The sequence below is a fragment of the Chiloscyllium plagiosum genome, unplaced genomic scaffold, assembly GCF_037043375.1.
Source record: "Chiloscyllium plagiosum isolate Xiang-an unplaced genomic scaffold, Cpla_swu_hap1 HiC_scaffold_20, whole genome shotgun sequence".
Classification (NCBI taxonomy): Eukaryota; Metazoa; Chordata; class Chondrichthyes; order Orectolobiformes; family Hemiscylliidae; genus Chiloscyllium; species Chiloscyllium plagiosum.
In genome coordinates, this window is record NW_028270158.1 from 20,789,974 (window position 1) to 20,807,839 (window position 17,866).

Consider the following 17,866-nt stretch of genomic DNA (forward strand, 5'->3'; position numbering starts at 1 on the left):
GTGGGAGTTTAGGGAGCATTTCCATGTTACTGATGATTATGTCTGCAGGAAGTGTGAATCTTACCAGATCACATGGATTGGTTAGAGCGGCAATGAGAAATTTACAGGAGTGAGGGAGTGCGATGGATGGAGTTGTAGGAAGAAAGAAGAACTGCAGATACAGTCAGGTAGATCAGTTACCTGTAGGAGAGGGAAGGTGGTCATGCTGGAAGCTCCTGTGGCTAACCCCATCTTAAACAAGTATGCTGTTTTGGAAAATGTAGGAGGTGATGCACTCTCAGAGGAATATAGTACTGACAGCCAGGTTTCTGGTACCGAGATTGGCTCTAATGTAACGAGTGGTACTTTAGGTTCCAAGTGATCGATTCTGATGGGGGACTGTCTAGTCAGAAGCATGGACAGATGTCTCTGTGGCTGACAGCAAGAAATCAGTATGGTGTGTTGCCTCCCCGGTGCCAGGATCAAGGATGTCCCTGAGAGGGTGTAGAGTATTCTCAAATGGGGAGAGACCAGCAGAAGAAGGTCATTGTACACATTGGAACTAATGGCACAGGAAGAGAAAAGGATGAGATTCTAAGGAGACAATATAGGAAGTTAGGCAGGAATTTATAAAAGGAGGTCCTCGGGGATATTAATCTCTGGATTACTCCTGGTGCCATGAGCTAGTGAGGGTAGGAATAAGAGGATAGAGCATAGTTGAGGAATTGGTGCAGGGGAGAAAGATTCACAATTTTGGATCATTGGAATCTCTTCTGAGGTAGAAGTGACCTGTATAAGAAGGACAGATTACACCGGAATTGGAAGCGGAGTAATATACTGGCAGGGAGATTTGCTGGAGCTGCTCAGATTTAAACTAGTAAGGTGGGGGGTGGGACCCAGGGAGATAGTGAGGAAAGAGATCAGTCTGAGACTGGTACAGTTAGGAAAAGGAGCAAGTCAAACAGTCAGGGCAGGCAGGGACAAAGCAGCAAATGAGTTAGGACTGAGAAGTTGAAATGCATTTATTTCAATGCAAGAGATTTAACGGTAAGGCAGATGAACTCAGCGCACGGTTAGGAACATGGGACTGGGATATCATAGCAAGTACGGAGATATGACTCAGGGATGGACAGCACTGGCAGCTCAATATTCCAGGGTATAGATGCTATTGGAAGGATAGAAAGGGAGGCAAGAGAATGGGGGAATGGCGTTTTTGATTAGGGATAACATTACAGGACATTCCTGGGAATACGTTGAGGGAGGTTATTTGGATGGGACTGAGAAATAAGCAAGGGATGATTACTTAATGGGATTGTACTATAGATATCCCCAATAGTCAACGGGAAATTGAAAAATAAATTTGTAAGGTGATCTCAGTTATCTGTAAGACTAATAGGGTGGTTATGGTGGGGGATTTTAACTTTCCAGGCATAGACTGGGACTGCCGTAGTCTTAAGGGCTGAGATGGAAAGGAATTTGTTCAGCGTGTACAAGAAAATTTTCTGATTCAGTATGTGGATTTACCTACTAGAGAAGGTGCAAAACTTGACTCACTCTTGGGAAAACAAGCAGGGCAGGTGACTGAGGAGCTAGTGGGGGAGCATGTTGGGGCCAGCAACCAGAATTTGATTAATTTTTAAATTGTGGCGGAAAAGGAGAGACCAGATTTAAACATTAAAGTTCTAAATTGGAAGAAGGCCAATTTTGATGGTATAACCTTTCCAAAGTTGACTGTGGGCGTGGTGGGGTAATATTCGCAGGTAATGGATGGCTGGAAAATGGAGAGCCTTCAAAAATGAGATAATGAGAGTCCAGAAGCAGTATATTCCTGTTGGGGTGAAGGGCAAGGCTGGTAGGTGTATGGAATGCTGGATGACAAGAGAAAGTGAGGTTTTGGTCAAGAAAAAGGAAGCGTATGTCAGGTATAGACAGCAAAGATTTAGTGAATCTTTAGAAGAATGTAAATGCAGTGGGAGTATACTTAAGAGGGAGATCAGGAGGGCACAAAGTGGACATGAGGTAGCTTTGGCATGTAGGGTTAAGTAGAATCTAAAGGGATTTTATACATAGATTAAGGATGAAAGGGTAATTGGGGAGAGAATAAGCCCCCTCAAAGATCTGCAAGGCTGCCTTTTGTGGAACTACAGGAGATGGGGGAGATACTAAACAAGTATTTTGCATCAGCGTATTCTGTGGAGAAGGACATGGAATGTGGAGAAATAAATAGAGACATCTTGAAAAATGTCCATGTTGTAGAGGAGGGGTGCTGGACTGCTTAAAACTCATAAAGGTGGCCAAATCCCTGGGACCTAATCAGGTGTCCCCTAGAGTTCTATGGGAAGCTAGGGAAGTGATTGTTGGTTCCCTTATTTATATCATCAATAGCCACAAGTGAGGTGCTGGAAGACTACAGGTAGACTAACGTAGTACCACTATTTAAAAAAGGTAGTGAGGTCAAGCCAGGGAACTATAGACCGGTGAGCATGATATCGGTGGTGGGCAAGTTGTTGGAGGGAATCCTGAGGGACAGGATTTACACTTATTTGGAAAGGCAAGGACTGATTAGGGATAAACAACATGGCTTTGTGTGTGAGAAATCATATCGAACTTGATTGAGGGTTTTGAAGAAGTAATAAAGAGGATTGATGAGGGCAGAGCGGTGGGCGTGATCTATGTGGACTTCAGTAGGGCATTTGACAAGGTTCCCCATGGTGGACTGGTTAGCAAGGTTTGATCTCATGTAATAGAGGGAGAACTAGCCATTTGGATACTGAACTGGCTCAAATGTAGAATATAGGGGGTTGTGGTGGAGGGTTGCTTTTCAGCTTGGAGACCTGTAACCAGTAGTGTGCCACAAGGATCAGTACTGGTTCCATTTGTATAAGTTATTGGGATGTGACCATAGAGTTTGCAGATGACACCAAAATTGGGGGTATACTGGACACTGAAAAAGGTTACCTTGGAGTACAATGGGATCTTAATCAGATGGGCTGGTGGGTTGAGGAGTGGCAGATGGAATTTAATTCAGATAAATGTGAGGTGCTGCATTTGGAAATGCAAATCAGGGCACGACTTGTACACTTAATGGTAAGGTCCTGGGGAGTGTTGCTGAACAAAGAGACCTTGGAGTGCAGGTGGATAGGATAGTGAAGAACGTATTTGGTATGCTTGCCTTTATTGATCAGTGCATTGAGTATAGGAATTGGGAGATCCTGTTCCAGCTGTACAGGATATTGGTTAGTCCAGTTTTGGAATACTGTGTGGAAATCTGGTCTCCCTGCTATGGGAAGGATATTGTGCAACTTGAAAGGGTTTAGAAAAGATTTACAAGGATGTTATGATATGGAGATGCTGGTATTGGACTGGGTGTACAAAGTTAAAAATCACACAACATCAGGTTATAGTCCAACAGGTTGAATTAGAAGTACTAGCTTTTGGGGCACTGCTCCATCAGTTGTCAACCACCTGATGAAAGAGCAGTGTTCCGAAAGCTAGTGCTTCCAGTTAAACCTATTGGACTATAACCTGGTTTGTGTGATTTTTAACTTTGTACAAGGATGTTGCCAGGGTTGGAAGGTTTGAGCTAAATGGGGATGCTGATTAGGTTTGGGCTGTTTTCCCTGGAGTGTCGGAGGCTGAGGTGTGATTTTATAGAGGTTTAATCATGACGGGCACGGATAGGGTAAATAGACGAGATCTTTTCCCTGGGGTGCGGGAGGTCCAAAACCAGAGGGCATAGGTATAAGGTGAGAAAGGAAAGATTTAAAAGAGACCAAAGGGGTAACATTTTTCATGCAGAGGATAGTGGATGTATGGAATGAGCTGCCACAGGAAGTGTTGGAGGCTGGTACAATTACAGCATTTACAATGTATTTGGATGGATATATGAATCAGAAGGATTAGAGTGATATGGGCCAAAGGCTGGCAAATGGAATTAGATTTACCTAGGATATCTAGTCAGCATGGATGAGTTGGACCAAAGTGTCTGTTCTATGCTGTATATCTCTATGATTCTGTATCTGGTTTTGAGTGGGCTTTTTGGATAGAAGGCCATATGCTTGGAAGTTGATGGACGAGGAAGCTGATTTTTGAATTGTAATCTGTCTTGTGTTCTATTTGGTAACACATTGTTGAAATTCCTGCAAGATAGATTCCATGTACCTGTAATATAATGCACCATTCAAGAATTCGATAAATACCTGGTATTTATTGCTTGCCTGGTTATCGAACTGGCAAATTACAATTGCTTCATTTCTTTTCTAATTTATCCCTTAACTGTGTTTATCTGTCAATTTGCAAGACTTGGGCTTATAATCAAAGAAGATTGGGTTTAAATCACGGGCATTAATTAGATTACCTTGTTATTTAGCTTTGCTCTGCTAAAGTTATAGTATTGATATATGTTTGGTGTCTGGTATTGGCTGTTTTTTGTCTGGCGAGGAATTATTGGGTAATTTTGAACGTCATTGAATATTTTAATTTCACTACGTTGTGAACCCAGTGATAGTGAGTAAAAACGCACTGCACAAAAAAAGCTTTTTCAAATATCGCTTTTGCTTCTTTTGCCAAATATTTGAGATCTATACTCTTCCATTTTTGATCTGTTCACTTTCTGACCAAACCCTTCATGAATTTGAATATTCCTGTCAACTCATTGCAGCCTCCTTTCCTCCAAGGAACACCTTCCTAACTTCTCCATTGCTTCTGAATGACTGACGACCCTCATTCCTTCACCCATTCTTCTCAACCTTTTCTGCATCCTCTCTAATGCCTTCAGATCCTTCCCAAAGTGCAAAATCCAAACTAGACTCAATGTACCAGCAATGTATTTACCTATCTGCTTCAATTAGGCCTGGTATTCCCATAATTTCCATAGGGTATGTGTACACCAACATCTTTAGTCAGGAGGGAATTTCCTGAATTTTGACTCAGTGACAGGAAAAGAACACTAATGTAGTTCTATGTCAGAATGATGTGTGCTTATAGGGAACTGCTAGGTTTTAGTGTTGTGGCTCTCCTTGTTCTTCCAGATGGGTTTGGAAGTTGCTGTCAAAGGAGCCTGAGTGAATTGCTGCAGTAAAGGATTGTCGACCTGAGTTATTAACTCTCTCTTTGCACTGATTCTGTCTGACCTGCTGAGTACTTTCAGCATTTTCTATTGATATTTTTGACTTTCTGTTGCAGCCACAATATTTAAGCAGCCAGTCTAGTTACATTTATGGTGAATAGTAACCACTAGAATACTGAAAGTGAGAGTATAACCAATTGTAATGCCACAAGCTCACAGACAGCTATGAGGCGAGCTAATACCTCACCCAGCCCCTTCCTCTTACCGCTCCCTTGATTCTTTTAGCTGAGGATCCTGCGGCCAAAAAAAAGAGCAGGTCAGAAGCTAGGAATACAACAAGTAATTTACCTTCTGACTTCCCAAAGCCTGCCCATTACCTATAAGTCTTAAGTCAGGAGTATGGTGGAATACTCCCTACTTGCCTGGATGTGTACACTGATGCCACTCACCTACATTTTGCCGACACACCCTCCCACAGGTTCCAATGTCACCATCCCCACCCCCCCAGAACCCTGTGGGGAACACTACCTCTGCTCATGACTCCACCCCAATTTCCCCTACCACCACACCCACTCCAGTTACAGGCTCCGCCCCCACTCCCGGCTCCACACCTACACCAGGTCCTAGCTCCCAGCCCTGCTGAGTTTTCACCATCTCCTCAGACCTCCCCCTCACTGAGGACGAACGATCTGTTCTCAGCAAAGGCCTTACCTTTATCCCCCTCCGTCCATGCATCAATGAATTTAATACACGTCGTGATATCGAACACTTCTTCCGCCGCCTCCGAGCTTACTTTTTCAATCAGGACTCCCACCCACCTCCCGAGGACTCCTTCGCCCACATCCAACACACTCCATCCACCTGGACACCCCACCTATTACCCGCGCTCAATCTCTTCATTTCCAACTGCTGCCGAGACATTAACCACCTCAACCTGTCTACCCCCCTCCCCCACTCCAACCTCTCACTCTCACAACGCGCATTCCTCCGCTTCCTCTGCTCCAACCCCAACCTCACCATCAAGCCAGCGGATAAAGAGGGTGCAGTGGTAGTTTGGCACACTGACCTCTAGGCCTACCTTCTTTCGAGCAGAGAAGGTTGAGAGGGGACCTGATTGTGGTGTATAAGATTATGAGAGACATGGACAGAACAGATAGAAATCAACTGTTCCCCTTAGTTGAAGGGTCAAAAATAATAAGAGGACATAATTTGGAGATGAAAAGTGGGAAGTTTAGAGGAGATTTGAAGAAAACTGTTTTCTCCTAGAGGGTAATAGGGATCTGGAATGTACTCCTTGGGAGGCAGGAAACCTCACAACCTTTAAAAAATACATGGATGAGCATTTGAAATGTTGTAACATTCAAGGCTATGGGCTGAGTGCTTGAAAGTGAGACTAGTGTAGATTTAGAGTAGCTTTGCTGGTGTAGACTTGATGGGCCGAAAGGCCTCTTCTGTTCCATATGTTTCTATGATTTTGCCTGAATATTGTTATGGTTTTACTGCTTATGGACATGAGCTGCTTTTGTATCTGAGGCATTACAAAGGGAGGTGAACATTGTACAATCTTCAGTTCTCACCTTATCATAGAATCATGGAATCCCTACAGTGTGGAAGCAGGCCATTTGGCCCATCGCGACCACACACCCTCCAAAGAGCATATCACCCCCCCCCCCCCCATCCTATCCGTGCATCCCCCATGGCTATTCCACCTAACCTGCCCACCCTGGACACAATAGGTAATTTACCATGGCCAAACCACATAACCTGGACATCTTTGAACAGTGGAAGGAAACCAGAGCACCTAGAGGAAACTGGTCAGGGGAAGTTTATGGATGAAGCAGTGAAATTGATGGATCTAAGATGTTGTCCTGTATGTTTTCTCTGGTAGTATTGTCTCCAACTGTTTCTACTGATTTCTGTTAAGTGTGTTTCCCTTAATAATTTTATTCAAAAGTAGTGCTGATCATTGCACTGTGAGAACTGACTTTAGTGTTGTTAAAGTGAATCAGTGTTAGTGCATAAAGGTGTTTCATGGATTCAGAAGTACATGTCTGAGTTAATTCAGCTTTCTCGGTGATTGGATTAGGTTCTATTCTGTGCCAGTTTTTTTGACTACATTAATGCTATTATTACTTTTAGTGATTAGTATTGATAGCCATGGGACTACTTGATTGTCATAAAACTTGATCTGTTTCACTAATGTCCTCCAGGGGAGGATTTCTGCTGTCCTTACTTGGTGTGGCCTATGTGTGATGCCAGATCTAAATGGTTGAGATTGACTTTACATTGCCCACTGAAGTGGCCTAGCAATCCTTCTCAGTTGTAATTGATGATTGCTGAAAATAATCTTGTTGGTACCTACCACATGTGGTCTACCACAGTTCTGGAAAGGTAGCTCATCAGATCCTTTACATGCTAAGTAAACACTGTTCTTAAAAAAAAATTTACGTCTGCCTTGCTGGCATAAATGTTTCCATTCTCTGCTTCAGATGTTCTCATCATGAATCATTAACCAGCCCCCAGCTTCCACTGATATTACTCTGAAATCAGCTATCAGAGAATTGCAAAGTAGGTAGAGAGGCCATTGTCTGACCTCTGTGATTGCTGCTTCTCCTTTTTTGTGGAGAGATGTTGGGCGAGAGTCAGAAACTGAGTTCACAGGCTCAGATCGCAAATACAAGCTTGGCTTCAGGCCTGTACATAAAGCATCTGATCAACCTGCCCAACTGCTACACCATTGTAGAGTAAAACCAGCACTTTTTGAAATAAACTTTTCTGTGAAACATGAATGGATATTTACTATTTCAGTAACATATAGTTAACCCTGAGGGGAAAAATAGTTGCACTTCTTTAAAGTGAAAAACTCATTGTACCCCTACTATTATACAAATGCAGAGAGATTCCTTTCCATCATCATTTGTAATTAAGTTCATCATGAAATCCCCACAGATTGCAATTTGCAATATGTGGCATAGAATCCATTCTTTGTTTTGTCCCGAAGAAAGATTTCTGACTTTGTTGTTCATTGCACCGTAATTGAAACCAGTCTGAGTTCTTCAAACTTCCACTATGTGCCTGCAAAACATCTTGTGTGCAAGGCTAAAGTGAAAACTGGGTATTCTCTGAAAATCGAGTGCAACAGTAAAATCAGTGACATATAGGAGCAGGGGATTTTCTGGAGAGTTGAGCGTCTAGTTAGTTTGAATTTATTCAGAGTTCTCATTGCCAGTATAAAATTATCAGCGACAATCATAATGGCTGGACTGGATTGATGCCCTGAAAGCGCTTAGGCAGTGAACAATGTGGTACTGGCTACCATCTGCAATGTGGCAGAATGAAATTCCACATTGTTGAAAAGGTGACTCCTATAAACTGCTGGAGAAAGAATTTGGTGATTGACACATCCATTGATTAGCAGCTGGCTTGACAACTCAGCAGTTTCTTAGATTGGGGAAATAATCAGATGGGACTTGAAGAGAAAGGAAAAAATAAGTTTTATAAAGGGACAAAACGAATGTAAAATGTTTAACTTTTAACTATAAATTTGTAATTTACACTTTAACACAATTGTATTTCCTATCTTAGACAGCCTTATTACCACTTTCAGCTGCTCCCAACATGTCTACAGCATAATGACAACAAGGTAAATTAAACCAAACCTTCATTTCAGAAGTAACTGATATATCAAGCTATTAGTGGTCAGTTTAGGGAATTATATTCAGCCTCAAATTCTGCGGATTTGTATGAAGTAAATGTTTTAGATCTGAGCAGCCCTTCATTCCCCAACTGCACCAATGTGAAATTGTTCATTTTGGTAGAGAATACTAAAGAATAGTATTATTTAAATGGAGAAAATTTGCAGAAAGCTGCAACACAAGGGACTCGGGGGTAAAAGAAAACAACTGAAAGAACTATGGATGCTGTAAATCAGAGACAAAGTTAGAAATTGCTGGAAAAGCTGAGCAGATCTGGCAGCATCTGTGAAGAGAAGTCGGAGTTAGCATGTCGCATTGGGTAACTGAGGAAAGGTCACTGGACCCTAGATGCTAACTCTGATTGCTTTCAACAGTTGCAGCCTGACCTGCTGAGCTTTTACAGCAATTTCAGTTTTTGTCAGGGACTTGGTGGTGGGTACATGGAGACAGTGCACTGCCAGCGATGGTAGTAGAGTCAGATACATTCGAACATTTAAGCAACTCTTGGATGGGCACATGGATAATATTAAAATGAACGGTATATGGGTTTGTTTGATCTTTGGATGCGAGCATAAGAGGTACAGTTAGTAAGTTTGCAGATGACACCAAAATTGGAGGTGTAGTGGACAGCGAAGAAGGCCCCCTTAGATTACAACAGGATCTGGACCAGATGGGCCAATGGGCTGAGAAGTGGAAAATGGAATTTAATTCAGATAAATGTGAGGTGCTGCATTTTGGGAAAGCAAATCTTAGCAGGACTTATACACTTAATGGTAAGGTCCTAGGGAGTGTTGCTGAACAAAGAGACCTTGGAGTGCAGGTTCATAGCTCCTTGAAAGTGGAGTCGCAGGTGGATAGGATAGTGAAGAAGGCGTTTGGTATGCTTTCTTTTATTGGTCAGAGTATTGAGTACAGGAGTCGGGAGGTCATGTTGCGGCTGTACAGGACATTGGTTAGGCCACTGTTGGAATATTGTGTGCAATTCTGGTCTCCTTCCTATCGAAAAGATGTTGTGAAACTTGAAAGTGTTCAGAAAAGATTTACAAGGATGTTGCCAGGGTTGGAGGATTCGAGCTGTTGGGAGAGGTTGAACAGGCTGGGGCTGTTTTCCCTGGAGCGTCGGAGGCTGAGGGGTGACTGTATAGAGGTTTACAAAATTATGAGGCATAGATAGGGTAAATGTTTCCCCCCCAACGTGGTCGACGATGCCCCCCAACGTGGTCGACGATGTCCTCTACCACATCTCTTCCACTTCCCGCTCCTCCGCCCTTGAGCCCCGCCCCTCCAACCGCCACCAGGACAGAACCCCACTGGTCCTCACCTACCACCCCACCAATCTCCATGTTCAGCACATCATCCGCCGTCATTTCCGCCACCTCCAAACGGACCCCACCACCAAGGATATATTTCCCTCCCCTCCCCTATCAGCATTCCGTAAAGACCACTCCCTCCGTGACTCCCTCGTCAGGTCCACACCCCCCACCAACCCAACCTCCACTCCCGGCACCTTCCCCTGCAACCGCAGGAGGTGCAAGACTTGCGCCCTCACCTCCCTCCAAGGCCCCAAAGGAAACTTCCATATCTGCCACAGATTCACCTGCACCTCCACACACATCATCTATTGCATCCTCTGCACCCGATGTGGCCTCCTCTATATTGGGGAGACAGGCCGGCTACTTGCGGAGCGTTTCAGAGAACACCTCTGGGACACCCGGACCAATCAACCCAACCACCCTGTGGCTCAACATTTCAATTCCCCCTCCCAAGGATATGCAGGTCTTTGGACTCTTCCATCGCCAGACCACAACAAAACGACGGTTGGAGGAAGAGCGCCTCATCTTCCGCCTAGGAACCCTCCAATCACAAGGGATGAACTCGGATTTCACCAGTTTCCTCATTTCCCCTCCCCCCACCTTGTCTCAGTCAAATCCATCGAATTCAGCACCGCCTTCCTAACCTGCAATCTTCTTCCCGACCTCTCCGCCCCCACCCCAGTCTGACCTATCACCCTCACCTTGACCTCTTTCTACCTATCACATTTCCGACGCCCCTCCCCCAAGTCCCTCCTCCCTACCTTTTATCTTAACCTGCTTGACAAACTTTCCTCATTCCTGAAGAAGGGCTTATGCCCGAAACGTCGATTCTCCTGTTCCCTGGATGCTACCTGACCTGCTGCGCTTTTCCAGCAACACATTTTCAGCTCTGATCTCCAGCATCTGCAGACCTCACTTTCTCCCTAAATTGGCAGAGTCTTTTCCCTGGGGTAGGGGAGTCCAGAACTAGAGGACATAGGTTTAGGGTGAGAGGGGAAAGATATAAAAGGGACCTAAGGGGCAGCTTTTTCAAGCAGACGGTGGTACGTGTATGGAATGAGCTGCCAGAGGATGTGGTGGAGGCTGGTACAATTGCAACATTTAAAAGGCACTTGGATGGGTATATGAATAGGAAGGGTTTGGAGGGATATGGGCCAGGTGCTGGCAGGTGGGACTAGATTGGGTGGGATAGCTGGTCGGCATGGACGGGTTGGACCGAAGGGTCTGTTTCCATGCAGTACATCTCTATAACTCTAATTGCTTGCTATATATTACGTATTTAGGAGGTATAAGAATTATATCTAAATAATTAGACAATTAATGGTAAGGTCCTGGGGAGTGTTGTTGAACAAAGAGACCTTGGAGTGCAGATTCATAGTTCCTTGAAACTGGAGTCCAAGTCGATAAATAGTGAAGAAGGCATTTAGTATGCTTGGCTTTATTGGTTAGTGCATTGAGTAAAGGAGCTGGGAGGTCATGTTGTGGCTGTGCAGGACATTCATTACGCCACTTTTGGAATACTGCATTTAATTGTAGTCTCCATGCAAAAAGAAGGATGCTGTGAAACTTGAAAGGGTTCAGAAAAGATTTGCAAGGATGTTGTCAAGTTGGAAGATTTTAACTGAATAGGCTGGAGCATCGGAGGCTGAGGGGTGACTTTCTGGAGGTTTGGGGCATGGGTAGGTTGAATAGTCATGATCTTTTTCCTGTTGTGGGTGGTGGGGTGCAAAACTAGTGGGCATAGTTTTAAGATGAGAGGGGGGAAGATTCAAAAGGGACCAAAGAGCAACTTTTTCACAGAGAGGATAGTGTATGTATGGAATGAGCTGCCAGAGGAAGTGGTGGAAACTGGTACAATTACAACATTTAAAAAGGATCTGGATGAGATATGAATAGGAAGGGTTCTGAGGGATATGGGCCAAGTGCTGGCCACGGGAGTAGATTAATTTAGGATATCTGATCGGCATGGACAAGTTGGACTGAAGGGTCTGTACACCTCTATGACTCTATAATTCCTATAAATTACGCCATTATATCATAGATATTCTCTCTGATGCCCTGGCCAGTACTGCCATCTCAGTAGACACACTGCTGCTTGTGGAAGTTTGCTGTTCTCAAATGGACTGCTGTGTTTTCTATGTTGCATTTGTGACTATACTTCAAAGGTATTTTATCAGCTGTCAAGCACATTGGGACCACTTAATCTCCTAAATGGTGCTATATAAATTCAGACTCTTTAGTTCCTTGATGAATTTTTTAATGTGTCCCAGGGTGTCCACCAAACCCCATACTTGCTGTGAGTTGAATCAGCTATAAACAGGCAACCGTCTGCTTGATCCTTAATAGCCCATATTGGGATGACTTTGACAGGAAAATTCAATCACCCTGCAGAGCGCTGGACCTTGAAGTTCTGAGATATTATTTATTTCCGTGTCTTTCGGAATTAAATAATTCAATTTTCAGAGTTGTGTCTTGCTTCAGGGCCAGTAAGGAGTTCGGAGAGTGCGTGTTTTTACAACAAACCAGCACAAATATGATGGGCCAAATGACCTTCTTCTATACTGTATGATTCTATATACACAGTCCCATCAGCACATGAAGACAGAAGTGCACCTCAAAACCTGTGTAATTCTTTCACTAAATACTCCGTGTCTTTCATGGAGTATTTAGTGAAAGAATTACACAGGTTTTGAGGTGCACTTCTGTCTTCATGTGCTGATGGGACTGTGTACATAGAATCATACAGTATAGAAGAAGGTCATTTGGCCCATCATATTTGTGCTGGTTTGTTGTAAAAACATGCACTCTCCGAACTCCTCACTGGCCCTGAAGCAAGACACAACTCTGAAAATTGAATTTGGGTGGAAATCTTTTTTTCCAGTTCACCAGTTAATTTGGACAGGTTCAGAGAGTGGGCAAGGAAGTGGCAAATGGAAAGCAATGTGAGAAAGTGTGAGGTCATATACTTTGATAGGAAGATTCAGAGATCTGAAGTGCAAAAAGACTTGGGGGTTTCTAGTCCAGGATTCTCTCAAGGTAAACTTGCAGGTTGAGTCAGGAGTCAATGAGAATGAAATGATGGCATTTATTTTGAGAGGACTTGAATAAAAAAGAGGCTTTATAATGATTAGATTAAATTAGATTCCCTACAGTGTGGAAACAGGCCCTTTGGCCCAACAAGTCCACAATGACCCTCCTCTGGTCAGACCACATTTTGAGTATTGTGTGCTGTTTTGGGCCCCATATTTAAGAAAAGATGTACTGGCCCTGGTGCGTATTCAGAGGAGGTCTCAGGAATGAAAAGCTTCATGTTTGAGGAATCTGGGTTTATACTCAGAGTTTAGAAGGATGGGGGCAGGGGGGTTGGGTTGCAGGGAATCTGATTGATTCTACAGAATACTGAATGGTCTGGACAGAGTAGATATTGGGAAGATGTTCCCTTTGGTAGGAGAGACTAGGACCTGAGGGCATAGCCTTAGAGTAAAGGGAAGACCTTTTAGAATGGAGATAAGGAGAAACTTCTTCAGCCAGAGAGTGGTGAATCTGTGAAATTCATTGCCATAGAGGACCAGGTCATTGAATATATTTAAAACTGAGATAGATAGGTTCTTGAGTATCAAGGGATTAAGGGATATGGAGAGAAAGTGGGAGAACTGAGAAACTTATCAGCCATGATTGACTGGCGCAGCAGACTCGATGGGCTGAATGACCTAATTTCTGCTCCTATGCTTTATGGTCTTAATTCATTAGTTCTTGAGTTTCAGAGTAGTGGTGACAACTTGCCAATTTTAAGTGTTCGTGTGTGAAGATTTATTTTAAGTTGTTCAAAAATGTTGCAAGTGTTGCTTCCTGTATCTTCTCTTGGTTTGGCAGTTGAGGAACCTTTGTCTGTAAGACTCCTTGGAAGCAGCAAAAAAAGCTTAGAGACAGCTCACTGCTTGGAAGGAATGACCATTCTAACAAGCACTGGAACAAAAATTGTTCAAGGGCAATTTCCAGATCCCATTTTTTAAAAAATATGTTTAGATGCCGGATAAAATTGTCAGATGTTAGCAACTGCATTGTAAATGTAGATTACAATCAGGTGGAAACAAATGCATGTTATATCATATTTCAGAGAAATAGTGAGATTATTTGTGGTGGTGAGTGGGTGTTCTCATTGTGACCAGTTTCCTTTCTTTCACAATAGCATTTGTGACCATACCATGTACAGAAATCTCAGTCCACAGTTCCACTTTCCTGTAAATGATTCACTTAAAAAAAAATTACAATCAGAAGTTGTGCCCTTTTAAAGTCAAGCAATCAACCTCCTCTTATGAGCTCATTCATTTCAGATAAAACTCCTGAATTCTTTCTCCTTCCTCTTTAACTTGGCCATGTTGTTACTGTGTACCACCAATTCCCTGGGAGGGAGGTTTTGACTTTGCCGTTGTACCGTAACTCTTTTGATAGCTGGTGCAAGGCCAGAGAAGTGTATTTTGGCTCTGTTCCCACAATTTTCTCTTTCTCACTTCACATTGACATCCTAACCTTGACCAAGAACTTGCTACCCATGATTGCAAACTTCCCTTATCCTTTGTACTGTGATACTGGAATGGAACACACACCCAATACCAATAGCTATTCTGTTTAAAGCCTTTTGAAAGTTGTCAGACCTCTGCCTTGAAATGAGAGCATGAGTCCTGCTGTACTGGCCACCTGTCAAACTCGCCAGCGTTTGGAATAATTGAGCTATCAGGTGGGGCACTTTTCTATCCTACTTCCATATCTGATGTTCTGGTAAAAGCCATTCTGACACAATTGGTTCAACACAGCTGACCTGGTAATGTTGTCACCCCTGAGTCAGGAATTTACAGATTCAAGTCCCACTTCAGAGAGAGGAACACAAATAACTAAACTGTTACAACATATGAGGGAATGCAGTCTTGCCAGTGATGTGATCTTTTGGATGTGATGTTAAACCAACACTCCACCTACCCTGATAAATGTAAAAGATCATGGTACTGTTTTGAAGAACAGAGAAGTCCTCCTTACTATCCTGTAAATATTTATCCCTCAACCAATATCGTTGACAAAGATTATCAGGCCATTGTCAAGTTTTGTTTCTGGGAACTTGCTATGTGTTGATTGGTTCCCACATTTCCTAAGTTACAACAGCAGTTTCACTTCAAATAATTCATTGGCTGTAAAGCACTTGTCAAGCCTCTAATTTTGAAAGGTGCTATATTAATCCAAATTCTTTCTTTAAAATTTGTCTTTCACTTTGGCTTTTTCTTATTCTACCAGGACACCATTGGCAATTTTACCTACACCAATTACCACAAAAAGTTTGTTTATTTCATTATTATTTAAATGGTGAGTAAAACGGGTTAAGATTTCCATACAATTATTTCTGTACCAATTCCAATTTTGAAATCAGTGCAGAGCAAATTTAAATGATCTGGTATATCTTTATGTGAGAACTACATTCAATTGCCATATTTTGTTCGCAAACGAAATCCAGTTCACTTTGCAATAAGCATGCCAAGATTTAAGTGCTTCAGGGCAGTCTGCATACTGCGACAAATCTATACAGAAGATTGTCACACATTTAACAATACTAGTTCTATATTGAACATTGCATTCATCCAATTCAGGCCTCATCCATGTCTGCAATTTTCCTTGCTTCAATTGACGGCCATGCTTCAGCTGTCTCAGCCCTAAAGCTCTGGAATTCTCTCCCTACACTTTCCCACCTCACACTCTCTCTCTTCCTTTTAAGATGCACATTTTTGATCATGTTTTTGATCATCTGCTGCAATATGTCCTTATGTGGCTTAATATCAATTTTCTGTTTGATTATGCTCCTCTAACATGCTTTGGTATAATATATGAATGCAAGTTGTTGAATGAATGCAACTGTCTACATCTGAAATAACAACTTGGAGAGCATCTGCAAAGGTATCACAAATTCCAGCAGCTAAGTTAATTACATCAAAACAAGTGAGATGATGCCTGTATTTATGCACAATGATATCTGCTGACTATGTGTTTCATCTCAGTTGCATAGTGATTCATGTTGATACTTGTTACAAAATTACGCACACTATTATGCAATCAACTCCATCATTTCTTTTGATTGATGCTGCAAGAGAAACTGAAATGAAACTGGACTCCCACCGAAACATGCTCTGAATAATTTATACAATGATTACATTTCAAAATGTTTTTAAAAGCAAAACTCTGGAGTCAAATCAGTTCATATACTGTAGGGCAGGTTTCCATGCTCAACTTACCTGGGCTATGGCTTGTACCAGTTGCCCAATGTGAAGCTGCAGTTCTCACCTTGGGGTACCAACCCACTGGAATGTCTGGAATCTCCAATGGATGAAGATTAATCTCCTGGTCACTAGTGTAAATAAAACCTAGGAGAAAAATCAGAGTGGCAATCAAACAATTATTTTCCAAAAACTGTTTTGAATGCTTACATTTGACCATTTATTCATAACATTGAAGCTATTGAAAAGGTTGTTTTACTGGCACTAGGTTAGTGATGAAACTCCAGGAATAATTCCAAGCAGAGTTGGCAACCGTGTTTTCTTCATTAGATGCTTCTGATCCAACAGAACTGTCCGGAGTTCATTGGTTTACTGGCAAGGTCCTCTCAGCAAGATGTTCAAATAGAGACCCCTTATAGAGCTGGATTCTGAGGTTCATTAATAAAAAAAAAGGGCTAGTCTTGAAGATTTATTCCAAGAAAGGATTCCACTTAAGTGCTCCAAATTGAGAAATGTTTGGAATAAAACATTGTTTTACCTTGTAGCTGTAAAACATCATGTGACACACATTTCATTTGTTGCAAAGGAGCACCCAACTACTGAGCAGGTGATTCTGCAAAAGCATGCTCTGAGATTATTGTTAACTCAGAGTTATTTTTTTTTCTTTATGAAATGCAGCATTTACAGAACTCTCAGTAGTGTTTTGGATTTATCTCATTAAGATTCTGACAGTGTTCCGAGAGGGTCATGAATGTGGTACTGTTTGAGTCTGGCTGGAATGGTGAAGCAGCGTTTTCCAAAACTAGCTAGATTCTGGAAAGTTTCCATCTGACTGGAAAGTAGCAAAAATAAACCCTTTCTTCGAGAATGGAGGTAAAAACCTTGAAGTCAGTTAGCTTGACATCAATCACGAGGAAGGTGTTAGAATTGGTCATTAATGAGGCTACAGGTGTATACAGTACTTTAAAAAAAAGTAATTGGGAAGAGTCAGTATAGTTTTGTGAAAGGGAAATCACATTTAATCAATTTATTGAAGTTTTTTGAAGAGTAACATGCACTGTGGAGGAGGAGCATATTGGCATACCATGTACTTAGATTTTCAGAAAACATTGTTCAAACCACTATTAAAACCAATAAGCAAAAGATTTACAGAAAATTGGAAACACAATAATACATGCTTTGAAGATTTCTCTTCCACTTTGCTGGTAGTGGGTTGAAGAGATTAATCTTTAATTCCTGGAGATTCCAGGATAATCCTGGAGGGTTAGCAACCCAGACCAGTGTTGTGCAGGTACCTAGCTACTAGGCTACCTACCTTGCTACCAGCTGCTCTTAATGTGATCATTAGAGGGCATGGTGGTGGTGATGGTGGCGGGGTTTACTGTTGAAACAATTAAATCTCATCTGATGGAATGAATTGTGTTGCCCACCTTGGTCATGAAACGCCTGCCCTCAGTGTGATACTTGCTCTTGAGACTGCTCTGAAATACTTTGCCTTTAATGAATTGGACAAAAACCAGTGCTATGTAATGTATAAAATTGTAAATGAACTTC

At 42.3% G+C, this 17,866-nt stretch overlaps 2 protein-coding genes across 2 annotated transcripts in view; one reads left to right on the plus strand and one right to left on the minus strand.

The window, feature by feature from the left end:
* Positions 1–17,866, plus strand: part of chlsn (cholesin) — a 411,930-nt gene that overhangs the window by 346,432 nt on the left and 47,632 nt on the right. The window lies entirely within an intron of this gene.
* Positions 1–17,866, minus strand: part of gpr146 (G protein-coupled receptor 146) — a 113,304-nt gene that overhangs the window by 82,806 nt on the left and 12,632 nt on the right. Inside the window, exon 3 of the mRNA XM_043711879.2 lies at positions 16,331–16,459. The gene's annotated coding sequence lies outside the window, so the exon portion shown is untranslated. The remainder of the gene's footprint in view (positions 1–16,330; positions 16,460–17,866) is intronic.